This window comes from Rattus norvegicus, chromosome 19, assembly GCF_021556685.1.
Source record: "Rattus norvegicus strain SHRSP/BbbUtx chromosome 19, alternate assembly SHRSP_T2T, whole genome shotgun sequence".
NCBI classification, from domain to species: domain Eukaryota; kingdom Metazoa; phylum Chordata; class Mammalia; order Rodentia; family Muridae; genus Rattus; species Rattus norvegicus.
The window spans coordinates 11,359,872-11,386,906 of record NC_141552.1 but is presented as its reverse complement, the minus strand read 5'-3'; the positions used below and the strand labels follow the sequence as shown (position 1 = coordinate 11,386,906).

Below are 27,035 nucleotides of genomic sequence, written 5' to 3'. Positions count from 1 at the left end.
TGACTGGCGAACTTACACAGATGACTCTTGTCCTGTAATTGAGGACCTGGGATTGAAGCAGAAACAGGAAGTGAGCTAAAGTCCTATCACTTAGGACTCCGTTATCTTTCCTTCTACAGCACAACTTGGAGGTTTGATTTTTTTAAAAAATAGAGAATGTTAAAAACTTGGCTGGAGCTTAGACTCCAGTCTCCACCCTTTGTCCAAAGTCTCCTGCATTTTCTGCCTTGTTCCTGGGGCTCTATGGGGGCTAAAATCCAAGATAGCCTGAAGCCAAACACAAACTATCCATTGAGAATGCAATCGGATCTCAGATGCAGGTCTTCCCATCTTACCCTGAAGCTTCCTAAGAATCAGCCAAGAGTCTCTTTAGCCCAGCACACTAACTACGTAGACTCCTGAGAGAAATTAAAACCACAATATAATCTGTATTCTCCCTCAAAATTATATCTTTTGGTCCATGACACATTTAGTGAGTTTATCAAGGTGAAGACCCCAGCCAAGTGTACTTTAAAAATTCAGCTATGCTCCAGCCAGCTATCTGACCCGCCAGTCCACTGGAAACTTCTCTTCCGTGAGAAGTTCCCACTCTCTGCTCTGGCCCTATCCTTCCTGCCCATCCCAGTAACTAGGAAAGCACCCATCAGCAGGCACATGGGCCAGCGTTCAAGCTGAACGATGTTAGCGTAACAATTTTAGAGTTGAAAGAGGACTTGGAGGTAGGCCATCGTGCGAGCCCCTTGAATTTTACGGGTGGGGAAACTGAGGCACACAAACAATTGAAAGAGGAAAGGAAACCTGTAAGCATAGCAAGAGTTCTGATACCCTTTGTCGTCCTTGCCGTAACTGTAAGCAAGCTGCAGATATCAGAATAAAGAGCTTAACCAAGTGAAATCAGCCGTGGCAGCCAGAATGGCCACGAAATCCACTCCTGGTTTTGTTATGTTTTTCAAACTAGTGTATAAAATGCTGGCTGGCCCCACCCATGTTCCGGGAGGCATCAGACTTCAACAGGTTCCAGCCCAGGTCCAGCTGCCCTTGTGCACCTTGTCCCCATCTGCCTTAGCCTAAGTATCATCGACCTCTTGGGCTGGTCTATTAAACCCCTGATTCCCAATACACTGGCCTCCTCCCCTTGGATGGGAGAACGTAGAGGTATGCTTTCTACTCTGGTTCGGTTTCCCCACAGGATTAAGCTACGGTTGTGCACAGAAAGGAGCTAAACACCCTTTCTAGCTCCTTCCTGTTCCAATCTTACTCTGTCTACCTACCCTCCTGATGCTATTTCCCACGCCACCCATAGAAAAAATGTGTACTCAGATTCATGCCTCAAGGCCTATTTCTAGAGAATTCAAAGAGTGACTCTTTTATGAAATGTGAATCCCCTCTGACCTTAGGAACAAAGTGTACTCTCAGGTAGACCAAGATATGTTACTGCAACAAAAAGGAACTTAGCAACTTGAAAAAAAAATCTCACAGTCTGGGTGACTTCTTAGCCTCCAGATGGCTGCTCTGGGGTTCCTGCCCCTCCCCTCATGTGGCTCTAATGTCTTGAACCTATTCTATGAAGAGTAGGAAGGTGAAAGTGAATGGACTTTTCTGACTTGCTTTAGAGTCAAGGCTTTAAGCAACACAAAGGTTGCATTCCTTCAACCTTGGACTGGACACAACGCAGTCATGTTATCTTATTGAAATTAGGAGACTAGGATGTCTAACACTTTGTGCGTCTGGGGAAAGTAAAGAGTTTATTGCAAACCCACTATCGTCTTTATGACCAGTTTTCAGACCATACACTTGGAACTTAGAACTGTGGGCTCTGGTTTGCAGGACATCACTCCACCCAAGGAGACGTGCTGCTCAACGGCAGCAACCTTCTCCAGCCATCTCTTCATTTCCTGAAGCTTCATCTCCCGCTGAGTCCACATACTCGCCGTGTACAGCTTCCAGTCATTCACTGGACGTATGGTATTTGAATACTTTCTATGTGCCAAGCGAAATGCTGGTCATTAAAGAAATGCCAGTTACGAAAGCGACCAATGGTTTTGGCTGCAGCAATAAATATTTCAGGGATCCTTGTTCACCATGCAGTGGGAATTGGGGTCTGTATGCCCAGCTCTCCTGGGAGCCCTGGGCCTTCCGCCAGCCCTGCTAACTCTCTATACTGAGCTGTTCCTGAATCTGGACTAGTGCTCAGGGTCCTATCACAGTTCTCCACTACCCTTGGGATAGCATCTCTCAAAACCTTCTACAAAACCTAAATGCTATCCAAAGATCGCACGATTATTCTGGTTCACTCTGACTCACTGGTCAGCACACTATGGCCCACAAACCAAATCTGGCTTCTTCTGCACCTATTTTTTTTTTCCTAGCTTGTGGAACCATGAATATATATTTTACATTTTCAAATGGATGGGAAACACAAAAGAGAAATATTATTTCAAGACATGTGAAATTCTATGAAATTCAAATTCGACTGTCCGTGATAAAACTTTAAGTCAAGATATTAAAATATAACTCTGCCCGTTCATTTGCATATTATCTACTTCACACACATCTAAAGAGTTGAATATTTTCTGACAAGGACCATATGGCTCATGAAGTCCCAAACTGATTATGATCAGGACCATCAGAGAAAAAGTCTGATGACCTCCATGGTAACTAAACATTAGTATTTTCCTTGGCTATGAATAAAGGCAAAAAAACCACTGGACCTGTGACATTTTTACCAACAGAATTTTCAAACATCCTCGGGTGCCATGTGTCTCAAGACGTCATTTTAAACCATCCTTCAAAATTAGAACAATTGTTGCAGTATTAATTTTTTTTCTCATTTTTATAAAGGGCCTCACGCAGTCTGGGCTGATATGAGTTTTCTGCATAGCCAAAGATAACTTTAAAGGAATCCTTCTGTGTCCGTGTCTCAGGTGCTGGGATTACATCTGTATGCACCATACCCAGCATAGATGGTATACACATTAGGCATGCATTCAACCATCTAAGCTATAATAACCACTCCTACTATTTCATCTAGCCACTTTAAAATGTTAAAAATAAATAAATTATATTTTGGTTCTGAGCATCTGAAAAGAATAAAATACTACTCTAGCCAGGCTCCTAAATACATGTCTCAGAACTTGGGGAGGTTAGCTCACTTAAGTCCAGAAGGTTAAACTAGCCTGAACAACGTCATGCGATCCTGTCTTGGAAAACAGTTCCTCGGCAAGAGGAAGAGAACTCATCTGTCAGTGGCCTGATTCCCACCCAGCCATGGCCAGTGCCACACAGCAGGCTCAGACCACCTACTTGTATCCCAGCAAATTGCTGGGACCCCAGAGTGTTTCCAGAAGCACAGCTTGTGTGACTGCTCTGGTGCCCTGTTATTACCCGATATTTGGAAGTTTCAGCAAAACTCATTTCTTCCCTCCAACCCCATTGTGGTTCCCATCATTGCAGAGCCATAGTACTCCTACCATGCCACGCCTTGGTATCCTTAACTTTCCAGCCACCCTTATCCAGAAAGACTCAGAAGGACTTTGAGACGGGAGCTCACGGACTCTAACGGAGACCCTGGAAGGTTGCTCTCAGGATAGAATTGAAGAGGAATAGCAATATCAGGGCCCAGAGGTCAACGTAGTGATAGAGTGTATGGTTAGCATCCTAAATCCAGTCCACAGCATGCAAAGATAAGTAAGTAAGATAAACATACTTTATTATACCATATGGTTGAAGGAGTTTTAAACATTTCTATAACCATTTCCAATATGACTGCAATCTTATATATTTTGGTTCTGAGCATCTGAAAAGAATAAAATATTGTTCTAGCCAGGTTCATTAATACATGTCATGGGACATCAGTCGATGTCCCAAATAGATCCCACCTTCAGCAATTCCCTGTTTCCTAGGCAACCGCATCTTTATTCAGATAATCAATGTTCCCTGCACAGCTGACACTCACTGGGAGTTTGTTTGTTTGTTTGTTTGTTTGTTTGTTTGTTTTTGTTTCTTCTTAGGGCAGGCCAGGCTTTGACCTGCTCAAGCTTCACCATCCACAATAGGTATTGGATATAAACATCTCCACTTGAGAATGACTGCATTCAACTTCAAATGGTCAAATGACTACATTAAGCTTTATACATATGGAGCTACCAAAATAAATATGGACCATATCAGTAATTACACACAATGCTCAAATTGGTAATGAAGGTAAGATCCTAAATCCTAAATATTCATTTTTGGTTTTCTTGGGTATGTGTATCTGTATGTGTGTTTATGTTGATGTGTGTGTGTGCGTGCACACATGTATATGTACATGTGTGTATATGTTGACGTGTATGTGTGTGTTGATATGTGTGTATATGTTGATATGTGTGTGTGTTTGAATGTCTGCATGCATGTATGTGTGTGTTGATGTGTGAATGTGCCTGTGCCATAGTGTGCATGTGGAGGTCAGAGGACATCTCAGTTGTTGGTCATTCCCTTCTACCTTGTTTGAGTTGGGACCTCTTGTTTTCTAGTGTTACACATGCAAAGCTAGCTAGCCCAGGAGCTTGCAGGAATTCTTCAGTATCTCTCTCCTACCTCACCACAGGGTAGATGTTGGCAACCTGAGGAAGTAGGCTATTGTTGACAGAGAATTTCCTGACCCCTAATTCTGTAATAACAAGCCTCTTCATAAACCTCAGTGTCTTTCTGGGAAGGAGAAATCCTCAGAATGGTCTTGAATAGAAAGTGGACTTGGTGACCATTGAGAACATCCATGACCGATGTGGTGGCGCCTTTAACACCAGAACTTGGGAGACAGAGGAAGGTAGACCTCTATGAATTTCAGGCCAGCTTAGACTACATGTAAAGATTCAGGCCAGCCAGAGTCTCCTAGGTAAGACCTTCTCTCAAAAATAGATAAATAAATAAATAAATAAATAAATAATGAAATAATGAAATAATGAAATAATAAAAATTTTAAATTCCAACATTCAAAATATTGTTTGTGATATAGGTCAGTTTGTGCCTGCCTAGCACTCACCCAGAAGTTGACAAAGAATCTTCTGCTCTACCTTGGGTAAATCATTTCTAAGAATGCTACCCATGACTTTAATGAACATCCTCAGTCCTAGAAGGGTAAGGACAGGGGACTCTAGACTCGGAATAGACAAACAGCCGTCAGATTCCCTAAGCAAACCTAAAAAGAGAGAGAGAGAGAGAGAGAGAGAGAGAGAGAGAGAGAGAGAGAGAGAGATGAGCTGCTCCCATGGCCTTAGGTTTTGTCCCAGAGGCCTTGCCATTTGTCTCACTAAAAGACTTCAAGGAAGTCTTAATTTCTTCATGATTGGCTTTGCCTCTTCCTCTTTTGTTTTGTCTTCTGAGACAAGACCACTCTATGTAACCCTGGCTGTCCTGGAACTCAATATATAGACCAGGCTGGCCTTGAACTCACAGACATAGCTCTACCTCCACCCCGTATTGATGGGCTTAAGAGCCCACCCCACCATGCCTGGCTCTTTGAAACCATCCATCTAAACAGATGTTCACACCCATTTGTTTGTACTCTGGCCTGAATGAAGCTCCTTCTGTTTTGTTGCTGGACACCATTTACACTCCCCATTTCAACCTACCAATTCTGCAAAAGAGAAAAGAGGACAAAAATGTTAAGGTGGCTTCCCATTCTGCAGAGCCTCTAGCAGAATCTCAGAAAGAAGGGATGTTGCAAGGTCACTGGGTGAGTAGGTAGGTGGTCCAGCTTTCTGCCAGGCATGGGCTCCTTAAATTCTGACGACGTTCGGGCTCCCAGTATATCTTACATCACTTACCTGAGTTCTGGCCTCACTTGCTCTTCTGAGAGCAATTTTGTGGATAACACAAAGTCACAGCCACAAAGTGGGATATTGCTACAGTAAGACACTGATGTGACTTTAAAGATGGAATAATTGGCTGGTAGACAATGAGCCTGAAAGTGGGCAATAATACCATGCACTAACGAGGATAATAGTATTGATCTGCTGGCCCAGGTCTGTTGGGAGGATTAGCTCACTGGCATTTGTAGAGCTCTTCACCGTGAAGGAACATAAATGATAGCACATTTGAGACTCACCTCAGCCCCTTTGGGATGACTCTTCTTGGAGTGGGTTAAATGGCTGTCTGAATGCCATGGCAACCAACGTCAGCCTGATGGAGCCTTCACTCCTGGACTCCATGTGAAGTTCTGTATCTTCAACTCAATCATAAAGCAAAGACTTATCTTTCTTTAAAGAAGAAAAGTCCAGTGAGAAAGCATTTGGCTTTTGGACTCTTCTAAGGAAAGAGGGACACAGTGAAACTGCTGGGTGTCCTCAAAGATATCAATTACATTCAGCATTCTTGTCTGTCGCTTCAGAAACCAGGGACAAAAAAAGTCACCCTAAAACAATTAAAGATGGCCAACAGAAACTCTGCATAGTGGAGGGTGGCAAACAGGCCACCCAGGAGGCATGGATTTAACGGTTCTGACTTAAGAAAAATGAACGAACAAACCAAAAAAATCAGCTCCCTCTCACCGTCATCAGGACAGGATTCCACGGGCTGGAATGTTGTTCCACACTGTTATTGTGACATTGCTACCTCACCAATGTCCTGATGTTTGTGTGGGCGCGCCGCGTGCCCGCCGAGCAAGCTTTCCTGATTCCTGCCAGCGTTTGTGCTGAGCCATGCACTCTTGTCCCAAGTCACTCGTGAAAAGCCAAACAAATGAACGAAATGATTTGTTCAGGGTCACACCCCTTTAAAATGGAGGCAGCAAGATTAGGCCGGCGCCTCCTGCCTCGAGCCTACAACTCCATCTACTCTTGCCTTCTGCCTTCCATTCTTATCGCCTGTGTTTGTTTTCCCTTCTCTTTGCTCTAACTAGCTAAGCTAAGCACGCGCTTAGCCAGAGAAACTGCTCCAGGAAGGTTGTTGTGGAGGCAGGGGATTCTTCCGATGGTGCCCAGGGCAGCAGAGCCTTGCCAGTGTCCTGAGGATACCTCTGGGAACACATGGGAGTCTTTTGACAGAAAAAATTGAAGTTCACCTTGGAATTTTAGGCGCCTGCCCGTCCCTCCCATCCCTTCAGCTCCTTCTTCCTCAAGGCATTTTAAAGAGAAAGATTTAAAATTGCTTGGAAATTGGAGCAAGATTGCCTGGTTATTGATTCAGATTCTGCCAGGTCTGACTCAGAGCTGTCTCCCCTGTTACTGCCACCAGCTCTGATGGCTGAAGAGGGATTTTGAGGATTTGGTTTGTAATCAAATGACCCAAGAATCCTTCCTGCCTCCCCACTCCAACACAGAGAAATGTAATATTTTCCATTCCAGCTGAGCCCTCGCTGCCAGGATGGTAATTGAGATTTCAATCGGTCCTCCTGCATTCCGGAATTTTGCTTAACATAATATGTTTAGTTATTTCTTTGCTTTTGTGTCTTAGCAGAAAACAATAAACAGCATTTGAACAGACACAGGAAAATGGGGTAGGTTTGTCCAGCAATGTGGCAGATAAGCACAGTGACAGCTGCCCTGGAATCAGTGGTACTGGGGCTGTGATAGGGACTGTGCTGTAGCGAAAAAAAAAAAAAAAAAAAAAAAAAAAAAAAAAAAAAAAAAAAGAAAGAAAGAAAGAAAGAAAAGAAAAGAAAAGAAAAGAAAAAGAAAAATCCTATATTTCATGCCATCTTCCTCATAGAGAAAGAGCCGGTATCTGTTGGGTCGTATTTTTAAAAAGATATTAAGTAAACAATATAATACCTTGTAATAGCAGTCTGCTTGAGTGTTAAAGGGTTCGAAAGATAATCACACAGACCTGAATCTACCTATTTTCTAGGCTTCTCGGCTTGGTTTCCATGGAAACTGGAGAGTGCGTATGAGCTCGAGATGCTCAGTAGTCTTTCCCAGCAGGTGTGGCCATTGAGGATTTCTCTAAGTGATGTCATGTTTTAACCACTAAGATTAAAAGAAAAAAAATTATCCATGCACAGGAACTCTGAATCATTGATGAGAAAGGTCAGTGCTGACAGTCGCTATCTACTAGACACCTGCTGTGTTCCAGAACAACATTAAACCCTTACATACCTTAACTCAGCCCTCCTTGGGGATTTGTTATCTTTAAGAGTCACTCAGGTTACCTCCAGGAAAATAGAAACCTCGTCAGGTTTTTCCAATACACAGAATTGAATAAAAGGACACAGTTGTGGCAGAAATGCCGAGAGACCAGAAGCTGTGAGGAGCAAACTAGGGAAAGGCCACCAACCCTGAGGCTAGGGAGCCAGTGTTTGAAGACACAGTCTGTAATGTTCAAAACCTGGGACCAACCAACATTAGCCACGGCTGCTATGAAGACTGCACAGAGAAGCTAGGACTGTAGAAGAGGGTTATTTGGTAGGCACTGGTGGAAACCACAGCCAGTGTGCTGCATGAACAAGAAGGGATACCTGCCTTCTCTCTTTCTCTTACTCAAGCCCTGACCAGGTAGGTCCAACCCCACTTAGCTTATAAAATCTGGCAATGCTCAGGGTAACATGTGCACAGACCTGACCTTCCCTTTCTGTTACCAGCCTACCTATATCAAGGCTTCCTATTGGCTAACCCTGCATAAATGGTTGGGTGACCAAAGGTCCTGGGAAATGAGCTCCCCCAAGAGAACAGAGAAATTCAGGGATGGACTCAAAGGCAAACCAGCAGCTAGTTCCCTTGCAGAGTTTCACTACACCTATTACATGGATGAGAAACTGAGCACACAGAGATAATTTTCTTTTAAAAGGAATTAGCAAGGTAAATTGTGCATGCCATTAGCTGACGTATGCTACCTCTCTGAAGAAGACCATTTCTTCACGGTACTCCTCCATCATATGCCCTTCACATAAACAAGCTTAATTAAACACCGACTGAAAGAGACTGAAATCTGAAAGCTACCCATCTGTGAGGTTCTAGACATTTGTGTGTAGTTACATTTCAAAATGATTCATCCTGATGGATCCAGTAATAAAGGTGAGAAAAAGACCACTGGGTTACTGGGAGCATAGATTTGGGAGTTGGGGAAAGAGGAGGCTGAGGAGAAACCTCACCTCCCATCTTATCTGCTGGAGGACTAGACTGTGAGTCTAATGAGTTAGACTCTCGTAGGTGATGGGAGGGAAAGAGTAAAGACGCTCAGTTCCTATTTTCTCTCTGCCTGCTTGACCATCTGTTACTGCTAAACAAGCTAGAGAAATGCGCAGGGAGAGAGCTAAGATTTCTACGGACTTATTCTCTGTCTGAAGTGGGGTGAGGAAAGTCATCGAGCTAGAGGCGCCTTGTCAAACGTAGAGAGAACTACTCCGTCTGATAGGTCTTGAAGACGCTCATGTTTTAAGACAGTATATAAAGATCGTTAGTTACCACCAACGGAGGGGAACCTTTTCAGATAAATGTCAACACGTGTTTCCCTTTCAAGTCATGCTGTCTGTGGAGGATCTCCTATTCAGTAAGGCTGGCCCTGTCTACCTTAGAAGATGAGTCCAGTCTTAGTTAGGGTTTCTATTGCTAGGGTGAAACACCATGACCAAAAGCAAGTTAGGCAGGAGAAGGTGGATGTGGCCCACACTTTCACATTGTAGCCGTCTCTGCAGGAAGCCTGGACAGGAACCTGGAGGCAGGAGCTGATTCAGAGGCCATGGAGGAGTGCAGCTTCCTGACTTGATCCTTTTCATTATAGAGTCACAGAAGCATGGTCAGTAATGACCAAGCAACACAGTAAATACAGTGCAGACAGTAAATGCCTGAAAATATCCTCTAGCAAAGCTTTTGATCTAAAACCTTTAAATCGAGTCTCAGGTAGAACTTTCTTTAAAAACAAATTTGACAAGGGCCACGTTCTTCCCCAAAATATTACAGGAACAGTCTCTAGACCATGTAATAATATTCTTCTCCTCTGAAACCTCTTGAGCCAGGCCCCCGCAGTTCAAATCACCCTCAGCGTCACTGAGGGTGCTTCAACTAGGATGGTCCTCTTATCCCCACTAAAAGCATTCAACTGCTTTCCTATTCCAAAGTCCCAACGGCCACATTCCTCCTAACAAAAGTATCAAGCCTATCACAGCAATACCGGAGTCCCTGTACCAAATTCTGTTTTAATTAGGATTTCTATTGCTGCAAGGAGACACCAATTGGGGCTTGCTTACGAGTTCAGAGGTTCAGTCCATTATAGTCACGGTGGGAAGCCTGGTGGCATGCAAGGCAGCCATGGTCCTGGAGAGGTAGCTGAGGGTTCTACATTTGGATCCACAGACAGCAGGCAGAGAGAAACCATTGGCCTGTCTTAAGTGCTTGTAACCTTAAAGCCCACCCCCAGTGACACACTTCCTCCAACAAGGCCACACCTACTCCTACAAGGCTACATCTTATCACAGTAGCGCCACTCCCTTTGAGCCTATGAGGACCATTTTCGCTCAAAAACAACGACAAGGATACTCTTTCTTCCTTCCCAAGAAATCTAAAGTTAATAGCCCACAGAAGGGGATGTTTTTATCCCACTGAAATCCAAACACTACTCAGGAAAAAAAGGTTTACCTTTCTCCATGCAGGTATGGGGCAGTTTGGACCAGCAACCTAACTTCCGGAAAGCAAGCAACTTCCGGAACTGAGGTAGACAGCATACAATCCCCTCCACCCCCAGCCAGTCCTTTACCTACAATGTTTGCCAGAACCACTGACATTGAAAAGTAGCTTTGCTAAAACAGGAGTGGATATTTAAGGATGAGGAAGACCCACTCACTCACATTGATCCATAATACATTTAAGGACCAGAGGGTAGCTTTAGGTCATCCCGATGACTGAGTAATGAGAGAGAAACCCACAGCCTCTGCCTTCCCCGAGTTTCCTCCAGCGCTACGTCCAGTTGTGTAGAGCCTGATATGGATGAGGAACTTAGGAACAACCTCAACCAGGAGCTATGGGTGCCAACTTCAGAGTGAAGTTCTCATTCACTCAGAAACAGGAAAGAGATGATAGGACTGACAAATGCTGAAAACATAAAAACATTGAGGGTAAAACTTCTGATAAGGCCCTGCTGACACACCTTTATAATGTGTTTGCCTCTGTGTTTATATACTTTCAACCACTCCTTCATAGGGCGACAATTTTTTTTTTCTATTGTTAATCAGAAAAACGAAAAATATGAAGATAGCCCAGTGCCTTTATCTAGCCTAGCTGGCCAATTTCTTACTCTTGATAAAGTCCAGGAAAAACTTTCCTTCAGTGTTATGACTTGTTATTTATAGTGAGGTAGCCATTCTTAGTGCTGTGGTCAAATATGGAAAATCCTCTAAGGACTCTCTTTTCCATGTGAGCTAAGAGAGTTCAGAATACTTCAGGTTGTCTCATGATGTGATTAATCTTCAATTCATTCTGAGAGAACAGTGCCCACCAATCACTTGTTGATGTCCTTGTTTCTGTACACTGTCCCAGAGGACAGTGGGAATTTCCCTAGATGCCACAAGTATACCCACTAAACTCAGACGAATGCATCTTCCATTCAGCTTAGGAGGACAGTGAATCTACTCATGGTCACTACCAAGCCATGTGGTAGAGGTGAACTTTGACAAGGGGAGAGTTGGCATGAAAAGGGACAGCAGACCTTAGACTTTAGTGGGAATATTTTTCTTTAGCAAAGTTTACAGAACATGAGACCTTGTAAAGATGCTGCTGGCACCCTTTTTGGGTCCTTGAGTAGGGATTATGCAAGTGAGGGAACCGGAAACTTAAATCTAAACTTTTTTAGCTCTGTGTTTCATTTGCACCTTAATTCAGCATTGCCATAATTGTTATTGTTGTTGTTATTACTATTCTATTGTTTATTGATAACCACATGAACTCAGAACACAACAGGCTATCAGTGTCTCACTATCTCAATCACTACTTGATTCTTGGAAGGCTTCCTGGAGAAGGTGGGCTTTGTGAGTTTTGGAGACTCTTATTTTATTTTTAACACGTATAACCATGTCTAGTTTTCTTTTTGGCAAGGATGTATAGCTATAAGCTGTCAGCATATAGAAATCAAGATGAGGCGGAGGATATCTGATACATTCCTACTTGCTACGGTGTGCAGACGAGAAGGCACAGGCTTGGATGGTTAAGATAATGGCCAAACCAATTTAGTTTACTGAAAGTCTAACAGTGACAGATTTTCTGGTTTTGTTCTGGTTTAGACCATGTTTGCTTTAGAAGGAAAATAAGAACTGCAAACCTGTGTGTTTAGGGCATTTCAGTTTCCGGTCATGTTGATAAAGAGATCTCTCTGCATCAAATTATTCTACAGAAGAAAGCTTACTCAGTGGATACACAACAGCAAAGTTAAATCTTTGGTCCCCAGGCTAGTGAAAACTAGCGCTTTCTTTTTTCCTTCGTGGGAAGCTGCTCATCTTAACCCACTGAACTGGTACAAAAAAAAAGAAAAAAGAAAAGAAAAGGAGACCATGGAGGGAAAGTCTAGATTTTCCTATGAGAAATTGTAATGGGAAGAAGGTCTGGGACAGGGGACAGATTCCTACTGTAGGTAGTGTGCAAGGCTCTAGGAAGGCAAACGGGGTGCCAGAGCACCCCATAAACTAGCAGTGATCCCTGAGCAGACACATCAACAAAGATACCAGTGGTCCTAGTGTGGAACTAGCATATAGCTTTGACTGACTCCTGCCTGTGGTGACACTGTCAGGTCTCCCAGCTTCCCAGGTCTTCTTGGGTCTAAAACTACTGTGTAAGCCAGTGCCTCAGGTTGAGGATGGAAGAATCCTTGTACCATGAAGACACAACTGTGGACAGCCTCTCTCCACCTCCAGCACTGTAACTGAGGGCTGATGACAAGACAGCCTAGCCGGACAGCAAGAGTCTCCCATCACGGTACAGGTTGAACCTCTGCTGGTATCAGGCTTCTCCCTACAAAAGGAACCACAGCTACAGCCAAATCCACATGCTTTCCTTCCACCCTGTAGACAGATATCTTCCTCTTTACCCATCTACACCACCCACAAGGGTTTTTCCAGACCTGGCCATAATGGTCACACCTTCCTCATGACTTCCCGTTTGTTTCAGGAAATGGGAAACAGTTCCAGGCACAGCTGTGTGAAGAGTGTGTAGAGGGTCTCTGGGGAGCTTGGAGGGTCCTCACTGGCTCACAATAGGTCATGTCCTTATCCAATCTGCTGGATTCTGTTCCCATCAAATTGGTGCTCTGTAAACATAATGCTCATCGTCAGCTTGACCAGATTTGAAATCACACAGGAGACATACACCTCTAACTGCCATTGAAAGAGGCCCCAGAGACTTTTAATAGTAGAGGTCAGATTGACCCTGAATGTGAGCGGCACCACCTCATGAGCTGAAGTCCTGGACTGTTAGACAGGGAAAGGGAGGAGACAGTGGATCCTCAGAGTTCATCTCTCTGCCTCCTGGTTGCGTTCTCTTGTGACCAGCTGTCGCACACGCCTAGCACTAATTCTTCTTCACCATGATGGACGGCGACTTTAAACTGCAAGCCAAAGTGAACCCTTATTTCTAATTTACCTACTCTGTTGAGTGTTCTGGTCACAACGATGAGAAAAAATGGGTAATACTGTGGATAAAGGAACAGATGACACGTTAGGATTAAGGGAGAAGATCCGGGCAAAGCTGTGTGGGAAGAGTGTATAGCTTAGAGGGTCCCCATGATCCAGCATCTTCTCATTAAAAGCCTTAATAAGGCAGGGGGCTGTAAGCGCATACTGACATCTGACAATGCCCGGGGTCTCTTGATTAGGAGCCAGGACCCTGCCACTCAAGAGTAAGAAACAACTTGGTTTAAGAAGGAAGGAATTAATGGCTTTGTTGGGTGCAAAGGACACTGTATTGACTTGCATAATAAAGAAAGAAATTTCAGAGACCAGACCCAGAATGGGACATGAAACCCACCAAAGACCCAGGAATCCCTCCCCTCCCCTCCTCTTCTCTCCTCTCTTCTCCCCTCCCTTCCCCTCCCCTCCCCTCTCCTCTCTCCCCTCCCTTCTCTCTCCTGTCTCCTCTCTCCTCTCCACTTCTTTATTTGCATTCCTTCTCTTCCCAGCTCCCCATAGATGAATCCCCAACAACTCCATTCTTTCTCTCCTCTTTGCACTTCATTTCCACTGTATCTATTTTAATATCCTTCTATTTTACGTCAGAGAATTTTTCTCCATATATCAGAGAAAATAGCTCCTAGCAACTCCAGACAAATGCTTAATGTTTTCGAACTAAGGGGGAAAAAAAGAGTAGCTTTTTACCTCCAACTGAGATAGTCTGCAATAAGTGCCCAATTAAGCCTGGACTCTGTGCATCTTCCTTTGGAGAACCACTGTGCCCAGGCATGTTACACAAGTCTTGGCCAAACTGTGTGAAGAAGGAAACCAGCCATCATGACTGACAGCTCTGTCACGGCAATGAGGATGTCTGAAGTAAGACCTTTGGCAGCTTACCACACTAGCAAAGAGAAGAGCAATGGGGTAAAGTCTTGCTGGAGGTGGGGAGCGTGGAAATAATTACATCAGTATGGGACAGCAGCAAAGAGCTGCCTTCTGGCATTCCCTGGGCTCCTAGGCTGTCCAAGCTGACCTGTGCTCAACAGCTCCTGCAGTTTTTAATTCTGGCCTGAGAGCTAAGCTTCAAATAGCAGTTCCACTTCCTGTGAACGTTGGCTGTAGGTCCCCGAGACCCTGAGCATCCCTGGGATTCATAGACGTTCTCTCTTTCCGGGCCTATCATCAAGCCTCACTTGATAGAGTCTGAGGACCTGATTTTGATTCTTGCCTTAGTGTCTGATTTATAAAGTGACTCCCCTCTTTGGAGGTCGCTGTGAGAATCACGGAGAAGGTGTGAAATTGTGGGATGGCAAACTGTACAGTGCCAGGGAAGCTGAGCTTGCTATTTTGAAGTTACTCACTCTTCCCTCTGAGGATCTCACGGAATTTGTTTGCACTGGTCTCTTCTCTCCGATTGAAAATAAAAGTTATGCTTGCTAATTACCTTCAAAAATGGTTGCTCTTTTCTAAAACTGATATGCATATGTGGTTTTCAAGACAACATAATTGAGTAAACCAATGATTAAACCTAGTCTCCTGGTCACCAAGAAGATGTAAGACGTTTGATTTGAACGCATACTAATGCAAACATCTATCACATTTTTGGTGCTCCACAGCTACAGGGGGTTGCTTTTGGGTCTGACGAGACTGCTTAAAACCTCACATTCCCGTGTCACTATGTTGTTGATTATTTCAATGAAACTGGTATAGAAATCTAATATAATAATATAGTATAATGATATAGCTGATATAGAATATAGTATGTAAAAAGACAGTATGCAAAAGCGATTCAGTTTTTTTTTGTTTTTTTGTTTTTTGGTTTTGTTTTTTTTTTTGGAGCCGAGGACCAAACCCAGGGCCTTGAGCTTGCTAGGCAAGTGCTCTACCACTGAGCTAAATCCCTAACCGCGATTCAGTTTTTAACCCTTTCATCTCCTCCTTTCCAATTTGCAAAAAAAAAAAAACTAATAATAATAATTTTAAAAAACCCCAAAACTGTTCTAAAAAGAAAATCTATTGCTGTCAAAAGGATTTTTTTTTTAACTAAAAGAAAAACAATTTGTTTGAGGAGGGATCCAAAGGCCTTAGCAGATTGCCAGAGGCATCTGTAACATCCCCGGAAGGACGCAAACCTTTGTTTTGGTTGAATGTCACATGTTGTACCTGTCATTTTCTCGTCATTGTCTCCATTTGGTTTTTTACATGTATACATAGAGTCTGGCTTTGCAGCCCTGGCTTGCTTTAAACACTTCATTTCCCTGCCCCGGCCTCCCTAATGCTGGGGTTGCAGCTGGGCCCCACCACATCTGGCCTGTGCCCTGGTCCCGCTCCACTTCTGCACGGTGTCCTAGGAGGCCTTCTGACCCATCTGAAGGCTGATTTAGCTCTGCTGCGGCTCTCCATTGCTGCTCCACCTTTGAGCCTCTCTTAAGCTAGCAGATGCAGGCGCACTTCTGCCTGCTGATCTTAGGCCATCTTCTCACAGGGGAGAGCTGCTCCTGCGCTGTGAGCCCTGAGCTCAAGCACAGGGATTTCCAGTGGGTGACCTGAGGTGTAGTTACTGAGCGGGGACAAGTCATTAAAGGGTGGTCTTCTTGGGAGGGACACACTAGTTCCCTGCTTATAGGCTGTGTTGGCTTGAGTGTCAAGTCGACAACACACCTAGGAGCTTAATAAGGGACACTCTTAGGTGTGTCTGTGAGGGACAATTTCCAGGGACACTTGGCATATGGGACAGTAACTGAGGGAAGACCATGTGCCCTAAATGTGCAGAATACCACTCAATAGGCTGGGGGTGGGGGATGAAGATGGAGAAAAGCAGGAGACAGAAGCCCATTCATGTAGGCATGCTGTCTCACTGGGTCCTGTCTGCCGCGGGCTAAACTGTGTTTGCTTAACTAGGTGTTCCCTGCCACGAGGCTCAACTTAACTACAGGCCCAATTCAACAGAGCCAGTCTATTGATGACGGAAATCTCCAAAGGCTTGAGCCGAAGTAAAGCTTCCCACATTTTCAATTGTTTTTCTCTGGTATTTATCATGGTGACAGAAGACTAATCAACAGAGAGCAGATACTTGGGGAATCAGATCACAGGAAACACCCAGAAGCAGATTCATTCTTAGACCTGAGCCATCCAACTCAATGCTGGTCTCGTTGGTTCCCACTATTCCTTCAGTTCTGGTCTCCCTCTGGCTCAACTATCCAGTAACGGAGTGTGTGTCGGAAAGGATCAGGGGGGCAGGAGAGCTGTTGGCTGTTCAGACTTGGAGCAAGGATCTCCTGTGATGAGATCTCCCACCCTCCACTGATGCTCAGGCCACCTGGTGCTGGCTTGTGCATCCGCAGCTCATCGCCATCTCCAGACAAGCGAGGGTCATCCCGTGGGTACGCCAGCCGCCTATCGGCTCAGCTAGCCATATGTCTGAGGAAGAGACCAATCTCTTAGCAATTCCTTCAGCCTTCGTCCAGTGTGCCTGCCATAGATAGCGCTATGTAACAAGGAAGTCCATCAGCTTTCTCCTCTCTTAAGAGCCCCTCTAACTCTTGAGAGGTTCACTTTCCCTTAATGTCTTGCTCTCGTTCTTAATAAAGCTTGCTTCTACTTTGCTTATACTGGTGAGCTCTCCAGCTTCACTCGTTGTGAGCTCAGGAGCTACTGTCTCAGCTTCATCTTCAGTAACCACAAGTGTCTCTCACTCACCCTGGGTCTTTGGATGGAGCACAACTGGGCCTGGGAAAACCTATCATGTTCAAAGAGTCTTAACCACCATTTCCGTCAGCTCCCAGTTCTGACAGCTGCTGATTTTCCCACAGTTCCTAGCTACAGCTGGCCCATTCCCCCTTAGCTTCCCCTTCACTGGGACAGCCTTCAGCTTTCCAGTTTCAGGTCCTTCTTGTCTAATGTCATTTTCTCTCCCTTTCTCTGTCCCTCGGGATCTATACCTTTTCTTTGCTGTCATCTAGTGGTGTTTTGAAAAGAGGAGATTAAAGGGCATAAACAACTGGTGACATTTTTTTCTACGTATTCTGTTTTGCCAAAGGTTTCTTACTGGAGCCTACATAAAAGTAAAAATAACACACGATCAGGATCAGCCTCATAGTAAAACTTCTTGGCACCATCATATCCAGTGTGGTATTAATTTCACATGATCTAACGGGAAATGATCTACATAACAAAATGATAAAGGGAAAGCCAATGTTTGCTCCCCAGAGGTAGTTAGAAATATCTATCACCTCCACCGAAGACTGCCAGGAATGAGGGAAGAGATGTGACCCCACCCCCACGCCCCACCCCCAACACCAAGGTATTCACCTTCTTAATCCCAATGGCTCCAGAAGCTACCACCCTGCACTTCACCTTGACACAAAGGTTTGCTTCCTTCTTTGCATACACTGGGGATTGTGGTGGTTATTGGATGACAAAGGACCGCTGGCACATCTGAGTGGCTGCCCCAGAGTCTGTGCTCTAGCAGACTCCTCGGTGTGATCACTTTCACCACCCTCTCTGCATTGCCATGGAGAAGCCAATGGCACAGACATGGGTTTTGACGAAGAGATCAAAGAGATCAAATCAAAGAGATCAAATTAGGTTGAGAAGGACAGACGAGAAATCTGTCAGCTTCCCTTGCTAAAAAAAAAAAAAAAAAGAATGCAATAGCTGGGAAAAAAAATATGAGAGAGACCTGGGTAAATGTATGCTTCCTGAAAGTGAGAAAGAAAAATGTGTGTTTCCACAGCACTTTTCTTCCAAGGGATGACACCTCTTTAGTGTTTCTCCACAAAGAAAGCATAGGCGCAAGACACAGGCGCTCTTCCCCTGAGCAGCAGGTCCATGGCAGACAAGCCAATATTTGAAAATGTGAAGATAGCGCTCTCTAGATGGACAGGAGTTGTTTACTTCAAAGGCTGCAGCTAGGAGGGATGGAGGATTTCTCCCAAAGCCCTGTGATGGACAGGTCTCATTGATGGCTTCTTAAGTAGCTTCCAGTTGCCGATACCAAGACCTGTTCCTGCAGCCCTGCTCAGTATCCACCCGATGCTGAGCTTAAGAAATGAGAGATGAGCCAAGCACAGAGAAATGAGATGCTAAGGCCCAAACGCTGTTCCTATTATAAGCAAATGTTTTCTGGTCCAGGATTTTTACTTAACCCTATGTGTGCTACCGAGACACTACAGACACTACTTCTGAGCTATCTAGCCCTGGCTTCATTCTTACTTTTCCTTTTATTTTCAGACTGGGTCTTGCTAAGTTCCCAAGCTGTCCTGATCATACTCACCAGCCCATGCAGCCCTCAAATGTGGGATTCTCTGGTCATAGCCTCTGGAATAACTGGGGTGACAAGCCTGCATCATGACACTGACTTACAGATTTTACATAATAGGTATTATACTTGTAACAACCATGTTCTTGGAAGGGAGGCACTTTTATAACAATGTATTTGATTGAAGGGCTCTTTTACAAATAATATCGGAATGGCCTAGCATCCAAAACTGAGAGAGAAAATGTCCTGATGAGGAGGTGCAAGGCTACCAACTCTAGCCTGAGCTGCAGGCTTGCTTTTACACAGACAGAGCAAAACCAGCGCAACTGGCCATACTCACTCAGTTGGTTGTGATGTACCTGTCCATCTCTTCCGAAATGGAGCATTTCTTGCTGTCCAAAGGGAGGGGGTTTACCCGGCTCAGGGAGCCAGAGGAACTCAGTAGGTAGAAGAAACTCAGACAGCATGCGTAGGGTTAGCAAGGCCCCTCTCCCCAAGGACACAGAAGCAGCAAACGGTTCCTGGGGAAGAGACTCCTTGGTGCAGCTTCAGCTCCACTCCATGCAGGTGGTGCAGGGATCCAGGGATGCAGCTTTCACCCATGGTGCAGTGGATTCTGGGGAATACAGCTGTCTTTGGAGTCACTGCAGTCTTGTAAGTAACCCAATAAACGCATTGGCTCACCAAACTAGACTTGGGTAAAATCACTTCTTCAGTCTTATCTGGTGTGAATAACCATTTGTTCACAATAGGTTCTCCACCAATGCAATATAGGCCAGATTAAACCAGATTAGAAGCAGATAAGGGAGGCTTATTAGACTCTTTCATTGGTCCTAAGGAACAAGACGAGGGAAATTGTGCACCCAGGCTAAGAGAAGGGGGTTTTACAGGTCTTAGGCAAGGCACAATGACATGTCAGCTAGGACCTAGGATTGTGCCCAAAAGCTGAACCCCTGGATGGGTGCTCTTAGGCAGGTTGCTGGAAATGCCGAGGCGAGGGGTGGTCACAGCCTAGAGGTTTTTTTCCCATGGGGGCGGTGAGGGAAGGAGAGCAGAGTGGGGGTTGGAAAGTCCCAGATTCTGTTGGGTGAGCAGGGTTTCCAACCAATCAGTTCACATCTCCTGCAGGAAAAGCCACACAGCACAGCTTCCTCGGGACCCTTCTGTGACTGCCTAACCCTCCAACAGAGAGATGCAAAAATGGAGAAAATTCACAATTCTGCCAACACGTTGGAGGTCAGTGAGAACTGTGGACAGGGCAGTAGACACAGTTCAAAATCTCCTACAGGAGTAAAGGAGTCTGCAATATCAATCTTAGGGTAAATGACTGAGATTCCCCCTACCCAAGAAACTCGCTCTGCATAAAAGCTGTTCAAGGGCTGCCGATGCTTAGCAGTGTGGACCGAAATGGTGGGGGAAATGATTGGGGGAAATGATGGGTACGTTTCTCTTTTCTAAATTTAGGTTTAATTTATTAGATTTCTACCCAAAACAGACTCTTTCCTAAGACCAGGGATGCCATGTGAGGATAGGAAGATTATGCAATGAAAAACTAAGATACCTTCATGGTGTAGGACGTAGATACAAAAGGAATCCCCCCCCCCCCCGCCTCTGCCCAGTTGTGCCTATTCCCAAATGCTGTGGTACCAAAGCACTCTCTAAAATATCGACGACCAAGAAATAGGCCACCCCAGCTGATGTGGTTACCTTCTACGCCCTCCAGGCCTCTGACTAAGCACCACACCATTGTCAGAAGCAGGAGGCCCTGTACTGTGGATCCTGTACATTGTCACCAACTTGCTGTCTCATAGGAGTGACTTTCTCCCACAAGCACAAGGTCACACTGACTTCTCCCACCTGGCTGATTTGGTGATACAATTTCAATAGGAATCCAGCAGACCACACCTATCTCTGAAGACTTGAGAGGAAGATCCTGGGATCTCTTCCCTACTCTCCATCCTGTGAGGGCAGACACCATTCCTGGCTCCATACTGGGGCACACGGACTACATTCCTACAGCTAGCGTCTGGCCAAACCTTGTCAGCAAAGCTAAGGAAATCTGTCTTCACCGGAGCTCACTCCTTCTGCACCTGATAACACACCACCATGGGGCTCCCCAGTCCTATGTGGGGTACCAAGACGTATGATCAGAAAAATAGACATCTGCACCTACAGCACCTCCCACCCATGCCTTGGCACACTTTGAAGATCCTTTTCCAAACCTAGTCCCTCTTCTCAACTGTAATTGGTCTCCAGCAATACTACCTGGGGGATGAAGGACTCTTGCCTTCCCATAGGCGTCTTTGTTTTTTCTTTTGTTTGTTTTGTTTTGTTTTTAAGATAAAGGCAGTTTGAAATAATGGGTCAAAATTCCCTAAATATCCATTTAGACTTCTCTGTTGGAGGCTAAGACCTCTCTGTTTTCCTTCTTGCTTCCTCTATGTATAAATAGTGTTGTGTATAGTTGGCTTCCCTGATTAGAGATGATGGTAGTACCTCCCTAAAGAGCAAATGAGGACATTGAGGACAATGACAGCAGTGAGGCTTCACTCCCTTCAGACTGGTCTAACTTGGTGTCACTTTGCCCCTCATGGAACAGCCAAATGCCCTGAACCCCACCTGACCCTTCGTCCTATTAGTCCGGCCATACTATTGTGACCAATAATCATAACAGATAACAGTGGTAACAGCTAGCTCCTCTGAACATAGAATACACCACTCTAAGTAGCCTCCACATATCTTGTTTCATCTTCCTGAAACCCCTCTGAAGTATGGCCACCATCCGTATCCCTGCTTCATGCTGAAGCCGTGAGAAGTTATCACTTGACTTGGCCCAGGTCATACTGCAAGAACTCAGACTCCGTGCACATGAGCCCTAGAGCACGTGGTTGCAACAACCCTATGAGACTTTAGCAAGCCACGCCTAGCTCAGCTAAAGTGCGTGTGGAATCGTGTGCAGATCTTCAAAGTCTATCTCCTGATAACTCCGTGGAGTTTCGAGTGCTTAGTCTACTCTGATTGCTATGACAGGTAGGGACTGGTAGCCAACTATAAAATGTGTTAGCACTCTGGAGGCCGGGAAGCCCAAGATCAGATTTAGAGATGGTGCCTTCCTATTACATTTCACATGGCAGAAGAGGTGAGGAAGCACCCTTGGACTTCTTGGGATGTGCATTTTGTGTCTTAATTGCTTCCCAAAGGCTCTACCCCATAGAAAGCATGAGGATGCAACATAGGAATTTTGGGAGGTCACCAACACCCAATCTACAACATGGAGTCTCTGGTTGGAGTGTCTCTGGATGGTTTCTCCTCCATGGTGGCACTCTGCTGCTACTATGCCATTCCCTCTGCAAATGTTCAGAAGGCTATCAAACAAAATGTCTCCCTGGGCTCCCCAGGGTGTCCTGACATGTGCGCTGTGCCCCCCCTATTGCTCTTTGAAACTGGGTAGGCATCGTTGACACCAGGCCGCCACGAGCGTTTTGACAATCCATCACTTCTCTTCTCTCCACCCCACAATCCTCACACGCTCAACCATTCCACATGTCCCTATGCTAATTGCCCTTTCCAAAGTTAACATTTCCAAATGGCAAGATAAGTTCCGTGTCATTTAAAAGGAAAAAAATACGCATGCTTGAAACACGCCATGAAAATGGTGCCCCTCCCGTCTTTCTTCTGTAATGCCATCCGTTCCCCTCCCTGCAGAAATAGTGAACTCATGGGGCCTCTTGCTTCTCGTTTTCCCAGGGAAGCCAATTTCAGTCCCGTCCCCGGTGTTTCATAACATCGAAGCTTAACTTACACACTTTCAACCGGAGGGACGGCTGCTTGCTTTTGTTTCTCTCTTCCCTCAAGAAAAAGCTGCAATCTCAGTTAAAGGCTTAAGCAGACTTAGCAGCCATCAGCCTCATACGCTCTGGCCTGCCATAAATAGTCTTTTTCATCAGAAGCTGCAAATCGCAGCACGACTATAAACCAGAGCCACTCGGACAGCTGCCCACAGCACTGAGCATGGTGGTGCCTTGCATTTAGTGGCATTTAATGAAGATTTGTTGATGGACTGGTTGATCCAGGCCTCCTATATCAGATGCAGACTCTGTTTCTTACGTTTTTGTCAAGGGATTGTAGCTAAAATTTAAAACCAACTCTATGACCCCAAACCTCTCTATCCCCACAGCCTATTGTGTCTAGAATCTTGTGTTTTGTTAGGAAGGTTCTGTGGTCCCAAAGACTAGGAAGAAAAATAAGGAAGACCCAATCAGTGCTCCTTAGCCAGTAAACTGTGGCTCAGGGGCAGTTTGTCATGGTTGTCTGGAAGAAATAAGAAAGCCCTCAGAGCTCTCGGGATCATAAAAGGGAAATTAATTGAGAATTGATACGTAGAGGTATGGAGGCATATTTCAGTGACAGAGCATGTGACCCAGCACGCCGAGTTTTAGTCCCCAGCGCTCTGGAGGGAAATGTATTGTACAGTTAAGGGCTTTGGAGTCAAGAATTCTGATCCTGCTGTTCTTAGTCCTGAGGACTTATGAAGGTAGCATTTCTGTGTGATGATTTCTTCATCCAAACCACTTTGCTGCGGGATGTCTGCCAGGACTATATAAGAAATCACGTGACAGTCCTTGCAATGGGACCAGGTATTTGGAATGCATCCCTGTTGTTTTGAACAATTAGTTGTTGTGTGCATTAGCTTTTCATCCCTGTAACCAAATGCCCAGGATAACAGCTTGGAAAGGAAAGTTTGGCTCACGGTTCCCGGCCATGGTCAGCTGGCTCCTTTGCTTTAAGCCTGTAGCAAAGCCGAATGTCATGGCAGCAAGTGAGTGGTAGAAGAAAAAAAGCACAGCCCACAGCCATGAAGCAGAGAGAGGGAATTTCATAGCGATGGGCTATGATATCCTCTCCCTCTTTTTGTTCCAGCTGGGACCCAAGTTTATTGTTGATGCTACTGACATGAGAGGTAGACCTTCTCCACACATTTAACCCTCTCTTGAAATGCCCGCACAGGCACTCTCAGAATCTTCTAGAGGCCTCTCAACCCAACCATATCGATAGTCAGGATTAACCACCATAGAAATGCGATGGAGGAAACCGTACTGTGTGGTTAATTTTATGAAAGTCAAATGCATATCGGCTATAACTCAGATAACCAGAATACTCAGTGCAATGGAACACCCTACTCTCCCAACAAGACAAAAAAAAAAAAAAAGATTAGCGCACACAGCATGGATAAACATGCTGAAGTGAGCAGAAATGACGTTGGAGTGTGTAATAAGCCAATGCCATTGGGATCCCGAAGCAACAGCCGTGCTAAATCACAGCTATGAAAGCATAGCCAAAATGTATAAAGTAAAAATCTCAAATCAGGTATACCATCCCCCCTCCTCTCCCTCTCCCTCACCTTCCCCCTCCCCTCCCTCTCTTCTTCCCTCCCCCATCCCCCTCTCTCTCTCTATATATATACATATATATTCATCTTTCTCTTAATTTATCTCTGTCTCTCTCTTCTCTCTCTCTTTCTCTCCTCATTTCTCTCTTTCTCTCCATCCCCCCTTCTCTTTTCTTTGATGCCAATGCCACACCCTTGCACATGTCAGGTGAAGTCTTAAGTCACACCCCCAGCCTTTTCTGGGCAATGCAGAAGAAAGGGGGCTGACTAAATTATTGCGTTCCTGTCTTGGTCATCAAACTTTAGTAAAGAGTGGGTTTTTACAGTTTAGAAGTAGCTCAGTTCTTGTGAACATAAGTATTGATTTTAGAGCACAGGCAAGGACATTCTTAGAAAGGTAGATGTAACAAAGCTGTGAGCAGGGCTGAAACGGATCCCCCGGGCAGTGACGTGACACGGTAATAAACTCATCGAACCACCAGCAACTCAGAAATCACGAATCAGGACAATGAATCGTTGTGCTAAGATTTATAGGAAGGCAAGGAAAAGGACTGTTTCTGGTGGCTGTACAGGGAAATGACAGTGGTCAACGAGGTAGATGTCCCTTCTCAGCCCTTGGGTGGCTGTGACATCATGTTTGGAGGATGTCTCAGAAAGACTTGGACCATCTGAAGAAATGCTTCAAGTCTCTCTTGAGCCTTGGAAGATACAGAGGCGAACAAGATTGGTCCTGGAAGTCAGGAAACCTCTGGACCTCAAGGACACAGCTGCTGTGAACACAGTAGAGAAAGGAACAAGATAATTACAACTGGGGCAGCCACAATGCAGAGAAGGCAGGGAGAGGCAAATTCCCACCATGAGGATCAGAGAAGGCAGCATCTGAGCGGCCTGGAAAGGGCAGGAAAAGTGATTTTTGGGCTGAGAAATTGTGCTGCTTTTCATCCATTCTTCATTCCAGCTATCCCTTGGTTCACAGTAGTTACCAAGCATCCTTCTATCTACTGGCTAACAAGTACTTATCAGACACCTCCTTTCTGTCCAGCTCTGTGTTAGAAGTCTACAGTAGAATTTGAATACAAAGCAAAAATCCCTGTCTTGGAGAACCACTGAGAAGACAGACATCAACCAAAGTATTCAACCTTCAGAAATAATTGCAAACACCATAAGGAGTGTTCAAACACCTGTCTGCAGAAATCCAAAAAGGCCTTGCCAGAGAAGTAATGATAGGGTGGAATTCCAAAGGGTAAATTTAAACCACCCAAACACAAAAGTTTACTTTAGTATGCCTGACAGAGAAAAGAGATGAGCTCAAGGTCGGAAAGAGTGTGATGGGAATTCAGGGTTACACACTCCAGGAAGGGGAATTCCATGTGGAGAGCAGTGTGGAAGGCAAGCCAGCAGGAGTTAGCAGGGCAGATAGGTTCCTGAAAGCATGGTTCCCTGCATGGAAACAAGACTCAGGGTGGCAATGTGAAAGCTTTACCATAGAAATATGTACTTTGTAAGAGGTTAACAGTAGATGAATCAGGGATCCATCAGGAGATACAGAGAAAGAGGCCTGAGAAAGTAGCTCTCAGTGTCTTAGTTAGGGTTTCATTGCTGTGAAGAGACACCATGACCAAGACAACTCCTATAAAGACAACATTTAATTGGGGCTGGCTTACAGTTTCAGAGGTTCCGTCCATTATCATCATAGTGGGAAGCATGACAGTGTTCAGGCAGGCATAGTACTGGGGAAGAGGTCAAGAGTTTTACATCTTGACCAGCAGGCAACAGAAGGGGACTGTCTTTTGCAGGCAGCCAGGAGGAAAGTCCACCCCAACAGTGACACACTCCCTCCAACAAGACCACATCTACTCCAACAAGACCACACCTCCTAATAGTGCCAGTCCCTGTGGACCAAGCATTCAAACACATGAATGTGTAGGATCCAAACCTATTCAAATCACCACAGTCAGGTTGAGGGGAACCTGAGTCAAGAAATACATGGGGTAAACCAACCAGACTAGAAGGTTGTGGGGAGTTGATAGTGGGAATGTTAAAAGAACTGACTTCCAGGACTTGTTAGCTATCCAAATACCTAGACAAGAACAATGGGAAGGGGCCATTTTGATAGAGAGATGAGCTGTGGGTACTGAGAGGTGTTAAAATTTAGTCTTTTTCATTAGACTATATGCCAAGGGCAGGGACTCCCATTTTACACAAAATTGTTCTCTTGATCTTTAGTGACTGGTGCAAGTATTTAGTAACTGTATGGGCAGTAGGTTAAGTGAATGAGTCTGGTTTGGAACATGTAACATTTGAAGACCTTTAAGACACTGGAGAAGTAAAAGCCAGAGACATGGACTCGTGTTGTCAAAGAGAAAGCACGGGATCAAGAGAAGAGACTAGGAAGAGAAGAGACCCTGAGCCAGGAAATGAACTTCCAAGCCAGGAAGAGGAAGGAACGACACAAAGAAGACCAGGATGAGCTTCCAAAATCATGAGAGCATTTCAGCCAGAGAGAGTCATGTCCACTACAAGTCAGAAGAGAGCTGGGATCATCCAAGACCTTGAAGATCTGCTTATGGAGTGGAAGGCAGAGGGGAGGTGGTGATCAGTGGCAGGCAATGACACCATGACGTGGAGTAGACACAAGTCAAGGAAAGTTCCGAGGAGAAGAGGAGGAAGGGCCTGGCACAGGAGTTACAAAGGCTGGTGTGTGGGACCTGGAGAAGGGCCAGCACCCTTGCTGGCTACAGTAGTGGCTCTTCCGCTCTCTCTGTTCCCTTTTCCTTCTCCAGCATCCCTTGGTAGAAGGCAACAATCAGGAAGATGTTAGT

At 45.1% G+C, this 27,035-nt stretch overlaps 1 protein-coding gene and 1 long non-coding RNA gene across 2 annotated transcripts in view; both read right to left on the bottom strand.

Moving 5' to 3' along the window:
• Positions 1–27,035, bottom strand: part of LOC147998796 (uncharacterized) — a 172,548-nt gene that overhangs the window by 38,467 nt on the left and 107,046 nt on the right. The window lies entirely within an intron of this gene.
• Positions 11,819–14,465, bottom strand: LOC147998797 (uncharacterized). The gene is made up of 3 exons (XR_015643764.1): positions 14,270–14,465; positions 13,021–13,206; positions 11,819–12,911 (listed from the first exon to the last, which is right to left on the bottom strand). It is a non-coding gene; the product is annotated as an uncharacterized LOC147998797 (long non-coding RNA).